The sequence below is a fragment of the Ceratotherium simum genome, chromosome X, assembly GCF_057802395.1.
Source record: "Ceratotherium simum simum isolate JZ-2026a chromosome X, ASM5780239v1, whole genome shotgun sequence".
NCBI classification, from domain to species: Eukaryota; Metazoa; Chordata; class Mammalia; order Perissodactyla; family Rhinocerotidae; genus Ceratotherium; species Ceratotherium simum.
The window spans coordinates 7,967,169-7,984,319 of record NC_141940.1 but is presented as its reverse complement, the minus strand read 5'-3'; the positions used below and the strand labels follow the sequence as shown (position 1 = coordinate 7,984,319).

Here is a 17,151-nt window from a genome sequence, read left to right as displayed (position 1 = left end):
ACTCAAGGGCTATTAAAGGTAAAGCACATTCTCAAGGTGTGCTTTCTGACCTTTTAAGCATTTCCCTGTCATAATGTGCTGGGTGTTGGGGAAGCGCAAAATTTGAGACTCAGGATTAACTGCAGGTCTTGCCATCTATACATAATGACTATTGGATAAATTTTTCCATGACTTGATTTTGTAATAAATTGAAAAGTTTTTTAGATATACTAAACCAGATTGAGACAGTCACTTGCAGGTTTCTTCCTCAAATGTGTCTAAATAGAAAGGGGTGAATAAATGTAGTTTTATTCAAAACTTGTACAATCAATTATTGCTGGCAGATGGTGAGGTCATTCATTCACTCATCCATTGATTTATAACAAATATTGTGAACCACTATATATAGACATTGGGCCTATACTGGGTATACAGTGATTATAGGACTGACACAGTTGATCCCTGCCATCCTAGAGTTTACAGTCTATTGGGGAAACCAGTATGTATTAGGCATCAATTATGTACCCAGAACTCATCTTGGTGATCAGAGCAATAAAAAAAATGAAGAGGTACAAAGCATACTATAATGCCTTCAAGGAGCTTGCAATTTTGAAGAGAAAGTGAATTGAGATGCTGATCCTCATTGGTCAGATAAGGAATCATTTTAGACATGGTGTGCTTTCTGGAGCAGCCTCAGTCATTCATCACCTTTTGTGTCTCTCCCCAGATTCCTGGTACATGTAAAATTCCACTTCTCTTCACTAAATAGAATGTTCCTTTGAGGTATTACTTCTTACATGAACCTGTATCTGGTATCTATTAGAGCCTGTTTTCACCATTTCAGACGGCACTTTGAATCAACCTCATATCTGAATCATGATGACAATACAGGGAATGTAGAGATGTGTCTTAAAATTCTGTTTATAATGATATAATCTTGAATAGAACAAGAAAAGATAAAGCAGGTACAAGCCTGTGAATTAAGGATTTTCTTACTCTGAATATTGTTATTTTCTCTCCCTTTTAAAAAGAGAAAGAGGCTGGGGCCGGCCCGGTGGTGCAAGCAGTTAAGTGTGCACGCTCTGCTGCGGCGGCCCGGGGTTTGCCGGTTCGGATCCTGGGCGCGCACCGATGCACTGCTTCTCGAGCCATGCTGCGGTGGCGTCCCATATAAAGTAGAGGAAGATGGGCACAGAGTTAGCTCAGGGCCAGCCTTCCTCAGAAAAAAGAGGAGGATTGGCATCAGATGTTAGGTCAGGGCTGATCTTCCTCACAAAAAATAAATAAATAAATAAATAAATAAATAAATAAATAAATAAATAAATAAATAAATAAAAAGAGAAAGAGGCTGTCTAATGTTCAGAACTTGGAGAATAAAAATATTTTATTTAAAATGGATTGGATATCATTTTGGTTGGGTAAGCACTAACTGGTTAGATAAATGTCTGGCATCTGATCTTGCTATATAACTTATTTTCCCAAGTGAAGTAGACTAATTAGACAATGAAACATCAGTTTCCCATTTCTGCCGCAATTGAATCTTTGAGGAGAGGTACCAGTGAGAAGATAGCCTTACCCTATGGGATGGAGCAATGAACAGGGCCATTTTCAAAGGGCCTCAATCAGGAGATGGGGTTGCTCTGGTGCATATTTTACTTCTTCAGATGACGCTTTGAGTTTCAATTTGACCCCATCTTGAATTCTCCTGTAAAAACAAGCAAATAAACCACAAATGGGGACCCAGTAGTGAAATGTTGGCCTAGGAGAGGTCAACAATGTAATATCCATTCCCTGACACACGAGCCCTGAGGAAGTTTACGCAGCTTATAAGAATCTTCTATTTTGAGATCAGAGTGGAATTAGGGGGATGGGCAGTTGGTGCCATTTGCCTTTTCTTTTGTTTTTTTGTTCTTGCATCCCATAAATAGGTTTTCCCACTTTCATTTTCTAGTGATTGTGGTTAAAAAGGGCTTAAGGTTGAACTGTGGATCGACTAGAGAAAATTGAAATAAATCACCTGTAAATTAGTGAGGTTGATAACAGAAGGCAATCCAAATAGGTTAGATACCTGTTGCCTTACTCAGTTTTCTTCTGGAAGCTATCAATGAGAGTGGCATCTTTGAAACTTGCAGCATTTCTGAATTATAGTGCAGGCCCCTTCCAATCTCATAGCTCGGACATGGAAAATCTCACTCTAGAGACGATAGCCAGAACTTTTTTGTGTGAAGAGTCCTCCTCTGTCAATGAGTTTTTCCAGTTGATAGTGTCAAAATCTGCAAAGGGAAAATCCGTGGGGTCTATGTGTTTAACTAGAGCTGCTGTGTTCACCCATTTGGCACAGCCTAGTCTTAGAAAACTAGTCTGGAAAACAGCACTTACCTCTCCCTAGTCTTCAAAATCTTTGGCTCTGATTGGCTTTTGACCCAGAGGAATTCTGGGAAGCTATTCTGTGGACCTTAGTGTGTGCTGGCCTCTCCCGCAGTTCCCAGGTCATTCTCCATTTGTGTATGTAACCTTGAGTATGACAGATGCATTGGGCGGTTGGGGGAAGAGGATCTCAATAGTCTTCCAAATCACATTATGGTGGACTTTATGATACATACCAGTTTTGACTAAGTAAGAAAGTCGTGCTGCTGTCAATTTGACAAGGAAAACTAAATTTTGCTTCAGTTTGGATAATGTCAGTGAATAACGAATTGCTTTCTTTTGCCTTTCAAATGAGTTATCCAAAACAAAAAGCAATTTGTTTTTGTAACATTTAGAATCTAGATAGGACTACAATGTCTTCTTTAGTGTGTAAATATCACGACTTTGTTAAATTGAAGTGCTTTATGAAGGAAATCCTTTTAGATAATTCATTTATCAAAAAAGATTTTGTTTATTTTTACTTCTCTTTCTAGCATTAACTTGGGGTTAGAGATTGGGAAATAAAATTCTCTTTACAGATTTTAAATTCCTAAGCACATATTAAAAAATGGCATTAGCCAGAATTCATAGATATACAGTCTACAAAACATTTCCAAAGAGACGAAAGGTTTTTCTAAATAAAGCAGAACACTTTAATTATGAGATCTGCACTGATTTTAATAACAAATCAATCAATTGGTGATCAATTGAAAATATTAGTAAAGAAATTTTTACTGTTTAGCTTCGTTGCAAAAATTTTTCATCTAGCAATTAAGATTGATGGCAACAAAATAATTCTTTGAAAGGAAAGGGTTTATGTATTTTAATAAATGATATACAGTTATACCCATACTGGAGACTATAAAATTTCTCTAATAAAATATCACAGGTATGACTGTAGAAATATTAGACCCCTCATTCTACCAGTTGTTGCTTTTTACTTAATTTCTTTTTAATTTAAAATAAAATGAATTTATTCATGAGTTTATAGCTAACCAGAAACAATTTTTGTTATCAGTTATGTATGAAAGAGCAATCAGAAATTTTTTCTCATCTCATATAACATTTAGTGATGCAAGAAACATTCCTTCTAGTAGCGAATAATGAATGCATGCCTAGATCCTATTCCATAGGGAGGAATGAGACTGAGGCATGCTGACCTCCTCACTCATATTATACTTGTAAGAAGCCTGCACACAACTCGACATGTATGACAAATGAACAATTTGGTTCCAAAACACCTTAATCAAGAAAAACCAAAGAGAATCTGTATGAGGCCTACAGAGTTTTCTGAAGTGTTGAAAATGGTGCTCATATCTTTAAAATTAGAAGGCAGAATGACTCCGAAAATGTCAGATTTTTCCACTTTATCTGTATACTTGAAAATGTACCTGAGAAATTACTGGTGTGCTTCCGCGGTTAATTAGCAGCCACTGAAGGGGGTTCCAAGGAGCACTCAGATGTGATCACAACATCCTCAGTCTTTCACGTTCTAGACTAAATAAATCAATGTCAAGGCCTATCATGCAGTGGAACTATCTAATGATATGAACATATATATATATAAGAAGTGACAGGATTTAGAAGCGTATAAAGAATGTAGAAATCTTCTGATCTACTTCATTTTGAACATGAGAAAACTGCCCAGAGAATTGAAGATGGTTAGCTGAAGGTCACCCAGTGAGTTAGAATCAAATCTGGGGCTAATCCACGTTTATCGACTCCCCAAACTGGGGTCTTCCCAAGAGCATATGTGCTGCTTCAGGTATTGTTTTTGTAGGCAGTGTATCACAGCTGCTTGCTGCAATGCTGCCTGTTTTCTATTCAGATTTTAGTCATTCCCCTTAAGGTACCTAAAATTTCTCATCATGCAATTAGCAAACAGTGGTCCACAGCCTGAATATGAATCCACAAGTATTGCTTGTGCACAGAAAGTCTCATCTTGGCATCAAGAAATATTTTCCCATAATCATGCATGGTGTAAACCTGTTCAGTTTGGCTCAACATACAGCAATTTTCCTAGCATCACGTCCCACGGCCTTCGCTTATCCTCCACTCCAGACGTGCTGGCCGACTCGACAGTTCCTGGGCTTGCCCTGCACTGTCATGCCACTTTACCATTGCTCCAGCAGTTCTTAAGCCTAGAGTGTCTTCTCCACAATTACTTTTCTGTCTTCTAAAATCCCTTCCCTGAAAATAAAGAAAAACAACACAAATGACCCAGCAACAAAATGTGCAAAGAATATGAACAGTCCATTTATAGAAGAGGAGATGCAACTTGTCAAACATATTAAAATGTTCAACCTCATTAATACAAAAGTGCAAATTAAAATGAAATGCCATTTTTCATCTTGGAGATCAGCAAAAATATTTGCTAATAAGCACTATTAATGATAATATGAAGGAGTAAGCAACCTCAAACTATTGGTAAGAGTGTATATTTATGTATCCTTTCTGGGTGACCAATTTGGCATTATCCATCAAAATGAAAAATGCATGAACTATTTAAATCAGGCAAAGACAATTCTAGGACTCCAAAAGAAATATTCATATGTATATTAAAGGGTTGTGCGTGAATGTATTTGTGTGTGTGTGTGTGTGTGTGTGTGTGTGTTCATGCAAATATGTATATGTGCCTGTGGCTTAGGTCTATGTGTGCTAACTACACACAGGACAACTCAACCTTTATATGGTAATAACAATTCCTTGTACTTAGGTGTGGTGCCTCATAGCATGCAAAGCACATTCTTATTTATTTTCTCATTGGAAACTCAGGAATTGGTATTATCTAAGAACCTTTTTAAAACAGAGTAAGTTTATATTCTACTACATTCATGTGAAGCTGTTTGTTTAAGGAAAGGAAGCTGGTTAGGAGGACCTGAAGAAACAACGCATGTGTGTGATGAGAAAACAGCTGTTCTGAGTTGCTGCCTAGGCATTTTACAGTATGACAACCCTGAAACACCCAGAATCTGGACATTGAGATAAGGACCTGAGCTTAGGATGCCTGCCTCAAGTTCCTCTTTGCTTTTCCTGGGGCAGCTTTTAAAATAACCTTGTAGTGTAAAGCCTGAGAATAGTTACTGACCTCCGCCACAACCACCTTATAAGTAATAGGTGCTTGCTACCCTGCTCTCTATCTTCTGTCCCCTCGTGACGTGGGATGAGAACTGCCCTTCCCCTGGCTCACTGCACCCCCATTCTGGGATCTGTTAGCAACAAATCTTGTGACTTTATTTTCTTTGTGTGTGTATACTGAAACTGCACCTTCAATCAAAATGACCCCAGGGTTTTCAGGTCCCCAAAGTGGGAGCTCGGGCGCTAATGGAGCTACCTGCCAATCCCATGTGGATGGCTTATGCCTCCTCATTCATAAGTCATAATCTGAATAGTCTTAATTTAATACTCCAGCTACACACACACCCCCAACACAACGTGTAACCAGCTTTATAACTCTCTATGTGTGTGAGGATGAGGGAGGATGGAAGAGGATGCAAGATGGGGATGGGCTAGAGAAAAAGGGCTGTGAATGAACAAGACAGGAAATGGCCAAAAGCAGTACCTTGGGATCACCCCCTTCTTTGCTTGACATGTTCTCTCACTCATAAAGATATTTCCCATCTGCCTGTTAAGTTTGAAAATGATTACCTCTCATGTACCCTGTTGCAGACCCAAGGAGCTAGACATTTGCAGAGAACCTTAAAATCAGTGCCCCTTCCAAAGACAGCATGACTTGTATTTATTCTGAAGGATTCTGTACATTAAATGTTAAACTGTGTCATTTTACTTAATTTTATTTCATTTCATTTTTTAATCTATCTCCAACTGATTAAAGGAAAACCACACCCAGGGAATGGGTTAAAATTGGAAGTGTATGCTTGATACAATATTCAATATGCCAGGAGCTGAAGTTTTTTTCCTGAACTTAGAACAGTGCTGTTTAGTCATCCTTCCATCTTGTCTAAATATCTTGTTGCAAAGAAACTCTTGCCAAAACACAAAACCACCAACCTTCCTCTAATTAGCCCTTAAGGAATTGTTTTTAAAGTCTTAATTTCCAGGACACAGATGTAAGCCTAAATTCTAATTATGAAAGACATAGGCTTCTTTTCTTAATTTTTTCTTTTTATTTCATTTGCTGACGAATGGGACAACCCACTGTTTTCTTCAAGGATAATTTTCCAAAGACAGAGGAGTTGGAAAGCAATTGAGCTCTTTCATGAATGGAGATGGTAAAACACAGATACAAAACGTTTAGTCCTGCCTCAGGAAATCATGCCATGTTTATGCATGAGCTCAGAGCATCAGAAACACATGCCTACATGTACATACGTGCACCCACATGAGCACATATCTTAACACCAGTGGTGAACAGAAGAGCGGATAAAAAGAGAACCGTGCTAAAGAGAGGGAAATGGCTCAATAACATAGTGCTGATAACATACCGAACACAAAATAGGAACTGCAGAATTAGAGGATTCTGGCAGAGCACTTGCATTTTGAGAGGCAGAAAGAGGGAGAGTGAAACTAACAGTAAGAGGTATGAGATCTGTGTGCCAGCTTCAGGCCAGACTTCGGATATGGCAGAGATTCTCAATTGTCTATCCAATAAGCATTCTCTCCTTATTCCTTACTATGTCACAATTTTATTTCGGATAGCAACATGACCAACCAAAAAATTATATTTACCATTCTCCTTTGCGAGTAGAGGTTTTCATGTGACAGTTCTGGCCAATGAGATGTAAGTAAAGGTCACTGGGTAGGGTTTCTGAACAAAATTGTCAAAGGGGTCTGAGTTTGGCACGCGGATTTTTGCCCTTCCCCACTCTCTTTCTTCCTCCTTTCTTCCTGAAAGGGAAACAAAATGGCTGGAGCTGCAAATGACCATCATGAGATCATGAGATGACCTTGTAGATGGAAGACACAGACTATGGGAAGCAGAATAAAAAGAAAGAAGCCTAGGATATTGAGGACTGCACAGAACTACTATGCAAACCCAGACTGCCTATCTGCAGACTCTGGCAAAAGAAAAATAACATCCCATTTGTTTAATCCACTGTTTTTACGTTTTCTGTTAGTAGCAACTGAATGCAATCCCCAACTGGTTCAGAGGGGCTCTGTAGAGGGGGTGTTTTAAGCAGATAAGTCTTGCACGTTGAGGGCTTTTCTAAATCTGAGAATGTGGGGGTCTTGAAATGGTCCCTCTACTTCCACTAAAACCATTAAGTAACACCTATAATGGTCATGGTTGTTAACTAGACTTATTGTGGTGATCATTTCCCAATGTATACAAATATTGAATCATTATATTGTACAACTGAAACTAATATCATGTTGTATGACAACTATACCTCAATAAAAAAAGTTAAAAGAAAAAAAAAAAAAAAGAAGGCAGACAAATCTCCCATGTACACCAGGAGAAAGTCAACAATGGCCATATCCAACAGCAGGACTTCCCAGAAAGAAATGGCCATGTACACATGCCAACAACCTTCACTCCTTCAAAATTTCCCAGGACAGCATAATTTCTTTCAACCTATATTTACTAGACTAGTTTCCAAATGGATGAAATTGATGTGGAGTGAACTGTTCCAGGATTGCTCTGAACAATAGCACAGAGAAACGATGGCAAAGCAGAAATCAAAATTAACTCAGAGCTGGTTAGTCCTCAAATGAACTTTTCCCCCTGGCCTTGGTTGCTTCTTGCCCCTAACTCATCTCTGCTGCCTAAATTTCATCTTACCCTCTTCCTCCTTCCCTCTCCCCCACACCTTTGTCTCTAGCCACATGTAACTACATGTAATTAATAAATACATCATGCTATTTCTCACCTCTAAATTTTCAAACATGCAAGTTTTTCTGCTTGCCTGCTCTTTTCCTCCTTGCCCCCTCTTCCATATAACTCATATTTGTCCTTCAGAACTCAGTTCTTATTCCGATTCTTCTTGAAAATCTTCTATTTCTATCGTTCCCATCCTACCTTTGTATATAATGAACTATGCTTCTCCTCCATTTGCTCCCTGGGATTACCACTATCACAGGCCTTAGCATAGTGAGCTCTCACTGACTCCTTGTTTCTTCTAGAGTTGTTGGGAGCATGTACTATGTATGATCCATTTCTGATTTTTAAGTCTTAACACAATACCTAGTACTTAGTACTCACTAAATATTTGTTGAATGAATGGATATTATAAATTATTTAAAAATGCTTTTGATATTTTCCACATTTGCAATGCTTCTCCAGAATTGATGTTAAGTAAAATTTGTCCTTAGGGTAATTTGCTGACATAAAGCCAGGAACTAACCAAGCTTCACCGTAATGCTGGATAAACTCGAAGATGATTTTAGGTTGAACATGCAGAGAGAAATAACTAATGTAGAACTTTCTTCTACATTTTAATATTTATGGAAAATTAGTCTGGTGGTTTACAAACTCTTTCTCTTTATTTTTTCATGTGTGTTTCTGTATTTCAGGCCAAGTGGGCTCTGTGTGTGAATTAATTTATTAGGGATTGGAGGAAGATGCCATAGTTAAAGTGCAGAGTTAAGCATACATATATTTTTTTCATTTATAGCGCATTGAGAAAGCTGGTCTCCTTGGAAATTGGCAGATCCAGTGTAACACCCTGGAAGGATGAAGAAGGAGTACCTGACATTAGCCCAACAGCACCCATGGTGGACCTAAGTAACTGACCACAGCATTCTTTCACACAGACCCTCTGTGTTCCTCCAGAGACTTTCCTAATATAAATCTTCAATCAGCCATTTACAGTTAATCAGAGTCAGCCTGTGGCATAAAAGCTCTTTCTTACATCTAGGGTAGACAAAGGATTAAAGGTTTTGGAAATCAAGAGAATGGTTAAACTGTAGATACGAATAGTATATCTATATCTTGGCATATTTAAAAGTGCAAGAATTAACTGTAATGACACAAGGTAGACCACAGATTGGTCCTGAGGGATATAACAGACAGATTTATGTGTGTCATCTAGAGGCATCTGTTTTCAAACTTGGGTGTGCATCAGAATCATTGGGAGGATTTATTAAACCACAGATTGCTGTTACAACCCCAGGGTCTTTGACTAAGTAGGTCTGGGGTCGAGCCCAAGAATTTGCATTTCTAACAAATTCCCAGGGATTGATGATTTACTCCTACAAGGAACACACTTTGAGAATCATTACTCTAGGAATTTGAACTAAGGTGATTGCAGTCTATATTTGGAAAAAAGTTTAGGAGATTGCAGAAATAAATTAATATCTTTTGAGGTTAAACTCTGTTCTAGGTCTAGGAATAACCTAAAGAAATAGAAGGCATGCCCCTTTTCCTCAAAGAATGAACAGTGTCCTTAGATATCTAAGACAGACTCTCCCTGGGTGATCTCATTCCCACCCATAGCCTGCCTGCTATTTCCGCACTTAATACTGGCAAATATGAATTTCTACTTTTGTTCACCCTCCAGAAAATCAGATTTATGCATCTAAATACTCACTGACTTTCCTATCTCAACGCCCAACACATATCTTCCAGAACAGGGATGGCAAACAGGCATATCTCCTGTGCCAACTAGAATTGATAGTAGCTGTACTGAATTGAGAAGGATTCTGATGCCACGACCAGGTTCAAGGTGAAAAAAAACCCAAAAAACACGGATGAATTTGTCTGTCAGGAGCATAGGAGCATTTGGTGTTGCCCTCTGAGTAGAAACCTGTAAACATCTCCTAACCAAAACCATCTCCTCCTTTTCTTCCTCTTTCTCTTCCGTTCGTGGATTTGGTGAAGAGATTGGAAGGTGCCTTTATTCCCTTTAGGGCTAGAACCACAGCAAATATATCCCTGGGCAAACCAATTGACTCTTACATAATTATTTGACGTGAACTGTCTTGCTTTAGAATTTCTTGTTCCACTCTGCTAGTACTGCTGCTTTTTTTTTTCAAACATATCTGGGCATTCTCTCTCTCTCTCTGGGTTATGTTAATAGGGTATTTATGAGCTTTTAATAGTGAATTCTGAGGATCACCTTTGGATGCTTCTTCATAATCTTACCTTCAAATTAACACCCACCTGTGATGAATTACTTGTGCAAACCCATGAGTTTCATCTCTACTAAGCCCTGTATGGTAGTGAGCACAATATTCTCTAGTAATGGTACCACATCAACCAAGAAACTTATTCCTTCCTCTCTTTATCCCTCTTATCTAATCATGTTGCAGGCTTCAGTAATATTTATTACCTATCTTATTCCCTCCATTTCTACCACCATCAATATATCATTGACTGTCTTGGTCCTTCTTGGCTACAGTCTATTTCTAAACTGAAAATGTGATCATCAAGTCCCCCAACCTGTTTAAAACTCTTCGATAACTCTCCACTGCCTACAGTCCTGTTTTTCAAATGTTCTTCTTGAAAGGCCTATAATTCTACAGAGGAGATGACATTCATTCTGGCTCATAAGGTGTGAGTTCCCTAGGCATAGAAAATGAAATATTTTATTTTATGCCAAGTAAAATTGATCGGGTCGGGGGGGTTGGAAATATTCAAGCGTCTAATAAAATGGCACTACAGGTGCCCTTGTCTCCAATTCAACCAGAGATGCTTCTTTGATCTATTTCATGTATTGGGTCCTGCATAAGTTTTCCCCCAGAAAAAAATTTTTAAGAAAAAAATCTGTAAACCTTGGGTGCAAAATAATATCTCCAAATATATTAGGTGGTCAAGACTCTCCATGATCTAGTCCCCACATATCTTTCAAGCCTCTTATCTTACTATATCATCTCATGTCCCCTTTAAATACAAGTCCTCCCCAACACCCTTTTCCCCACGTCTTCACCTCTGTACATGCTATTCTTTCTACCTGGAGCGCCATTTCTCATCTCTCCAGCCCAGTAAACTCACTCATTATGGTCCAGAGCAAATATCAACTTCCAGGCTGAGCCAGATACAACTTACAGCATCTGTGCTCCCATGGTGCTTTGCAAATACTGCAAACACTCCCTTGACTCACTTAAATTTCCTGGAGGAGGCAATATCTTTGCCCCAAATCCTACTACCTTATCTAACACAAGGTAGCTGCTGCTCAGTACATATGTTAAAATGAATGAACATGAAAATAAAATTTTACTAAATAGTAATAACACTGATTTACATTTGTATCATTTGATATTTATGCATTATATTTCCACGCCATGCAGTGGTAGAGGTGGTACCAAACTAACTGGCATTAAATCATGGCTATACACTTTACTGGATTTATGGCCTTGAGCAAGTTACCTCACCTCTCCCTATTGCAGTTTCTTCATGAGTAGGCAGATAGTAGCTACCTCAAAGGAATTGAATTAGTTGATATATGTATATCACTTTGCACCCAGCTCATCATAAGCACTCAGTATCTTAGCTAATACTGTTATCTAATTTGATTGATACACTGACTTAAAATTCATTAAGTGTATTTTAATCTCACATTTCAACAACTGAGAATCTTTAGGGCTTATCCAAGTCTCTTGGTTTTTAAGTTATATAATCCTATGTTAATCAAGAAAATAGACAATGAAATGAATCAGTGTTTAGGCTATATTTAAAACTTTAAGCGATGAAGATATTTTCCAAAACAAATCAGGTTAGCAAGGCTTTGTTTTTACTGTGTTCTATATTTCAGCTGATAGGACATTTGCAAGAAACCTAGTATGGAAGAAAAAGCCATTATACCTAGTCACTCTTTTCATTTTCTGAATTGCCTCCTAATTGCTTGTTTTCAATTAGGGTATAATTTGCAAACAATAAAATGCACAAATCTTAAGCCTTCAGTTCAATGACTTTAAGTTTTTGAACCCCTGTAACTACCATCACACTGAAGATATAAAATATTTCCATCACCCCAGGAAGTTTCCTCATGTCTCTGCCAAGCCATTCTCCACATCATCCTTCTAGAGCCAACCACTCAGTGACTTATTTCACCAAACATTCGTTTTGACTATTCTTGTAGTTCATATAAACTGGATCACGCAGTATGCACTTTTTGTGTCTGGCTTCTTTCACTCGAGATCATGTTTTTGAGATGCATCTATGTTGTTGCATTTACCTCTATTTTATTTTTTATGGCTGAGGAGTATTCAGTTGTATAAATATACTTCAATATGCTTATCCATGCTCCTGTTGATGGGCATTTGGGTTGGCTTCCAGTTTGGGGCTATTATAAACAAGGATGCTATGAATAAATGGTCTTGTACAAGTCAGTTTGTGGACATCTGTTTTCACGTCTTTTCAGTAAATACCTAGGCACAGAATTGATGGGTCATAGGGTAAATGTATGTTTAACTGTATAAGAAACTGCCAAACTATTTTCCAAAGTGGTTGTAACATTTTACATTCCCACTGGCAATCCACATCCTTGCCAATATTTGGTGTAGTCAAACTTTTTTTTTTAGCCAATATATTGAATGTGAAATTTTATCTCATTAGGATATTATTTTTGCATTTCTCTAGAGACTTATGATATTAAGCACCTCATGACATTCTTGTTGTCTATATATGTATATATACATACATATATATACATACCACATACACAAACACATATTTGTTGTTGTTTAGCAAGAATCTATTGTTGTTTTACAATAGTTTTTTTATATACCAGGATAGGGAACATTTGTCAAACAAATGTACTACAAATATTTTTCCCAGTCTATGACTGTGTCAGAGAGAAACAAAGCCAGGCAGTAGTTAAAGTGGTGAAAACAGATTTTATTCAGTAGGGAGGGGGAGTGAGCACAGACTCAAGTGAAAAATTACAAAGAGTTGGTCAGTATAAATGTAATTAGGCCAGCTGTGTCTGCTAGCTGGCAATTATGGACGTTGGAATTCTATCTTGCCACAGAAACTGGGAGATAGAGTCCCTATCCTTCATGATTATTACATTGCAAAGGATGGCTTTCAAGTCCTTGAGAAAGACAGTTGTAGAAGATACGTATACATCTCAAAGAGACAGAGGAAGGATTCACAATTGTAAGCTTTTTGTAGTAAATGCTTTAAGAGTGGAAGGGTCAGGGGCCTATTGTTTGATCTTGGCTAGAACAAACAGTAAATTCTTTTGAGAAGCCCTGAGTTCTTTACAGACAGGAACTCAGAGAGGGGCTGGGTCACAGACGGAAGTGGCCTTTGGCTGCCAGAAGCCATGCTGGGGCTGGTCAAGTCTCTTAGTGCAGAGGTGCTGAGAGTTCTTTTGTACTTCTTAATTTTCTTAATAGTGTCTTTTGATAAAATATACTTTTAATTTTTATGAAGTCCAGTTAATACTTTTGCTCTTTTATGTTTGGTGTGTGTATGTGTCTTCCTCTCTGAGTTATCTTTGCCTACCCTAAGGTTAGAAAATATTCTGAAATTTTTTGTTCTGAGAGACTTATACTTCTGGGTTTAACATTCAGGACTATAATTCATCTCAAATTAATTTTTGCATATAGATTGAGATTGCTGTTCTGGTGCATTTTTTTCCCATATGAACATACAACTTCCCAGCACCATTTTTTAAACAGACATTCTTTTCCCCCTTTGAATTGATTTGGCATCTTGGTATAAAATCCCTTGGCTATATATGTGTGAGTCTATTTCAGGACTATCTATTATGTTCCATTGATCTATTTATCCTTTCACCAATACCACACTGTCTTGATTGCTATAGCATTAGATTAAGCTTTGAAATCTGGTAGGTTGACTCCTCTGTGTTTAATTTCTTTTTCAAGATTGTATTGGACATGTTAGATCTTTTACATTCTCAGATAATTATTTTTTGAAAATTCATCTTGAAATTTTGATAAGGATTACATCGAACATAGACAAATTTGAAGAGAATGATATCCTAATAATACTGAGACTTTCAGTCCATGGAAGTTTTTCATATTTATTTCACTATTCTTTAATTTCTCTTAGCAATGTTTACAGTTTCCAGTGTACTGGTATTACACATCTTCATTAGACACTTTCTTAGCTATTTGATATCTTTTGATGCTATTAAAATGGTAATAATTTCAGTTTTATTTTCCACTTATTGCTACTACATAGAACTAAAATAGACATTTTATGTTGCCTTCCTATCATGCCATCTTGCTAAATTAGTTCAGTACTAGTGTATTTTTTAAATTATTTTGATTTTTTAAAAAAATTTATAATCCATAAAGTTCTTTGCATAACAAATCTAAGAATAACAAGAATTTTACTTCTGTTTTTCCAATCTTTAAGTCTTTTAATTCTTGTCTTGCCTTACTGCATTGGATAGAAGCTTAGTATAATGTTACATAAAAATGGTGAGAGACAACTTCTTTGCTGTGTTCCTGATCTTAGGGGAAAAGAGTTTAATTTTTTACAATTAAATTTATAATTACAATTTATAATGGTAAATTTAATGTTAATTGTATGTTTTTCTTAGACGACATAAAACTGAGGAAATTTTATTCTACTCATCATCTGCATGGCCTGTAGGGTTGTTCCCTGTTTCATTCCTAATTTTTGTAATTTGTGTCTTCTATCTTTTTTTCTTAATCTGACTAGAAATTTATCAATTTTATTGAATTTCTCAAAGAATCAGCTTTTAGTTTCATTGTTTTTTTCTATCCTTTTTTTTGTTTGTTTTCAATTTGTTGATCTCTGTTTCTTATATCCATCTATTTGCTCTGAATTTAAATTTCATGTCTTTTTCTAGTTTTTTGATGTGAAAACTCTGGTTATTGATTTGAGAAATTTCTTATTTTGTAAGTATTTACTCCTTAAATTCCGTTTAAGACTTTCTTTAGCTGCATCCACGTAGTTTGATATGTTGTGTTTTGATTTTCACTCAAATCAAAGTATGTTCTACTTTCTCCTGTAATTTCCTCTTTGACCTGAGTTATTTATTTAATGTTCAAATATTTGAGTATTTTCCATATATCATTCTGTCACTTCTTTCTAGTTTAATTCCATCTTGGTCAGAAAAACTTTGTATTATTTAGCTCTTTTAAATTTGTTAATGTTTATTGTATGTCCAATGAATGCCTTAAATATTTTCTCTTTATCTTTGTTTTTTCAGCAGTTTCATATGTCTTGGTGTGGCTGACTTTGGTATTTATTTTGGTGTTCTCTGAGATTCTTGGATACATAGTTTGGTTTCTTTCATTAATTTTTGAAAATTCTCAGCCATTTCCCCTTCATATATTTCTTCTGCCCCATACTATCTTTCTTTTCTCCTTCTGTGATTCCAATTACACGTGTTTCATAGCATTACATATTGTCTCACAGTTTTTGGATACTTTTTTCTGTTTCTTCCCCTCACTTTTTTTTTTTGCCTCTTTGTGTTCACTTTTCGGTAATTTCTACTGACCTATCTTAAGTTCTTTTCCCTAGATTTCATTAAGGCTACTAATGAGCTTGACAATGGAGTATTTTATTTATCTTTTTGTGTTTTTTATTCTCCATTTACACTTGATCATTTCTTATAGTTTCCATATTTCTATTGAAATTTTCCCTATGATCATGCACATAGTTTACCTTTTCAACTACTGACTTACTAATCAAAGTGTTTTTTTTCAACTTCCTAGACTGGTAGATCCAACAACTGAATCATATCTGAGTCTGGTTCTGTTGATTGCTTAGTTGATTGATAGTGTTTTTACTTGCTTCTCTGTGTCTCATAATTTTTAGTTAAATGCTGTGCATTTTGTTTAGGACAGTAGGAACTAAGGTTTATAGTATGTATGCCCAGAAATGGGTGTGCCTCTCTTTTACTTGGTCTTCAGTGTGGGAGACTGAGGTTATCTATCTACTAAGTAGCTGAGGTTGGTTGGGGTTTATCGTTGCTATGATTACCTTCAGTGCACCATAGTCTTCAAATTCCTCTAGCCTTACTTTGTACTTAGGGTACAAGCTGGTTTTCCAGAAGGTTTTCCTTGATGTCTGCTCCTCCTTCAGCTATAGGTCTTCTCTTTTGCCTCTGCTTCAAAGAAAGTCTCTTTTGCCCCTCTCTCAGCAGTAGATTGTGGTTACTTGTGACTCAAAGATCACTAGCCTGGTGATAGAGGACAGAGGGTATATTCTGTTGCTCTGGCTCAGTCTCAGTTGCAGAAAGGCTCTGTGTCTCCCTTGGTCTCATTGTGAGGCCTTCTTTTATTTTTATTTTAATTTTTTGTTTATTGAAGTAACATTGGTTTATAACATTGTATAAATTTCAGGTGTACACCATTATACTTCTATTTCTGCATAGATTACATCATGTTCACCACCCAAATACTAACTACAACCCATAACCACACACTTGTGCCGAATTATCCCTTTCGCCCTCCTCCCTCCCCCCTTCCCCTCTGGTAACCACAAATCCAATCTCTGTCTCTATGTGTTTGTTTATTGTTGTTATTATCTGCTGCTTAATGAGCGAAATCATATGGTATTTCACCTTCTTCCTCTGACTTATTTCACTTTGCATGATACCCTCAATGTCCATCCGTGTTGTCACAAATGGCTGGATTTCATCGTTTCTTATGGCTGAGTAGTATTCCATCGTGTATCTATACCACATCTTCTTTATCCATTTGTACCTTGATGGGCACTTAGGTTGCTTCCACGTCTTGGCTATTGTGAATAATGCTGCAATGAACACAGGGGTGCATGTATCTTTACGCATTGGTGTTTTCAAGTTCTTTGGATAAATAGCCAGCAGTGGAATAGCTGGATCACATGGTAGTTCTATCCTTAATTTTTTGAGGAATCTCCATACTGTTTTCCATAGTGGCTGCACCACTTTGCACTCC

At 37.0% G+C, this 17,151-nt stretch overlaps 1 protein-coding gene across 30 annotated transcripts in view; it reads right to left on the bottom strand.

The window, feature by feature from the left end:
* Positions 1-17,151, bottom strand: part of LOC147911734 (uncharacterized) — a 101,382-nt gene that overhangs the window by 22,206 nt on the left and 62,025 nt on the right. For 27 of the 30 annotated variants that reach the window (XR_015550517.1, XR_015550511.1, XR_015550512.1 and 24 more), the window contains 6 exons: positions 7,075-7,233; positions 4,395-4,575; positions 3,777-3,882; positions 2,359-2,493; positions 2,048-2,252; positions 1,556-1,684 (listed from right to left, as the gene is read on the bottom strand). The gene's annotated coding sequence lies outside the window, so the exon portion shown is untranslated. The remainder of the gene's footprint in view (positions 1-1,555; positions 1,685-2,047; positions 2,253-2,358; positions 2,494-3,776; positions 3,883-4,394; positions 4,576-7,074; positions 7,234-17,151) is intronic. The other 3 variants (XR_015550521.1, XR_015550514.1, XR_015550516.1) reach the window with 3 other exon arrangements.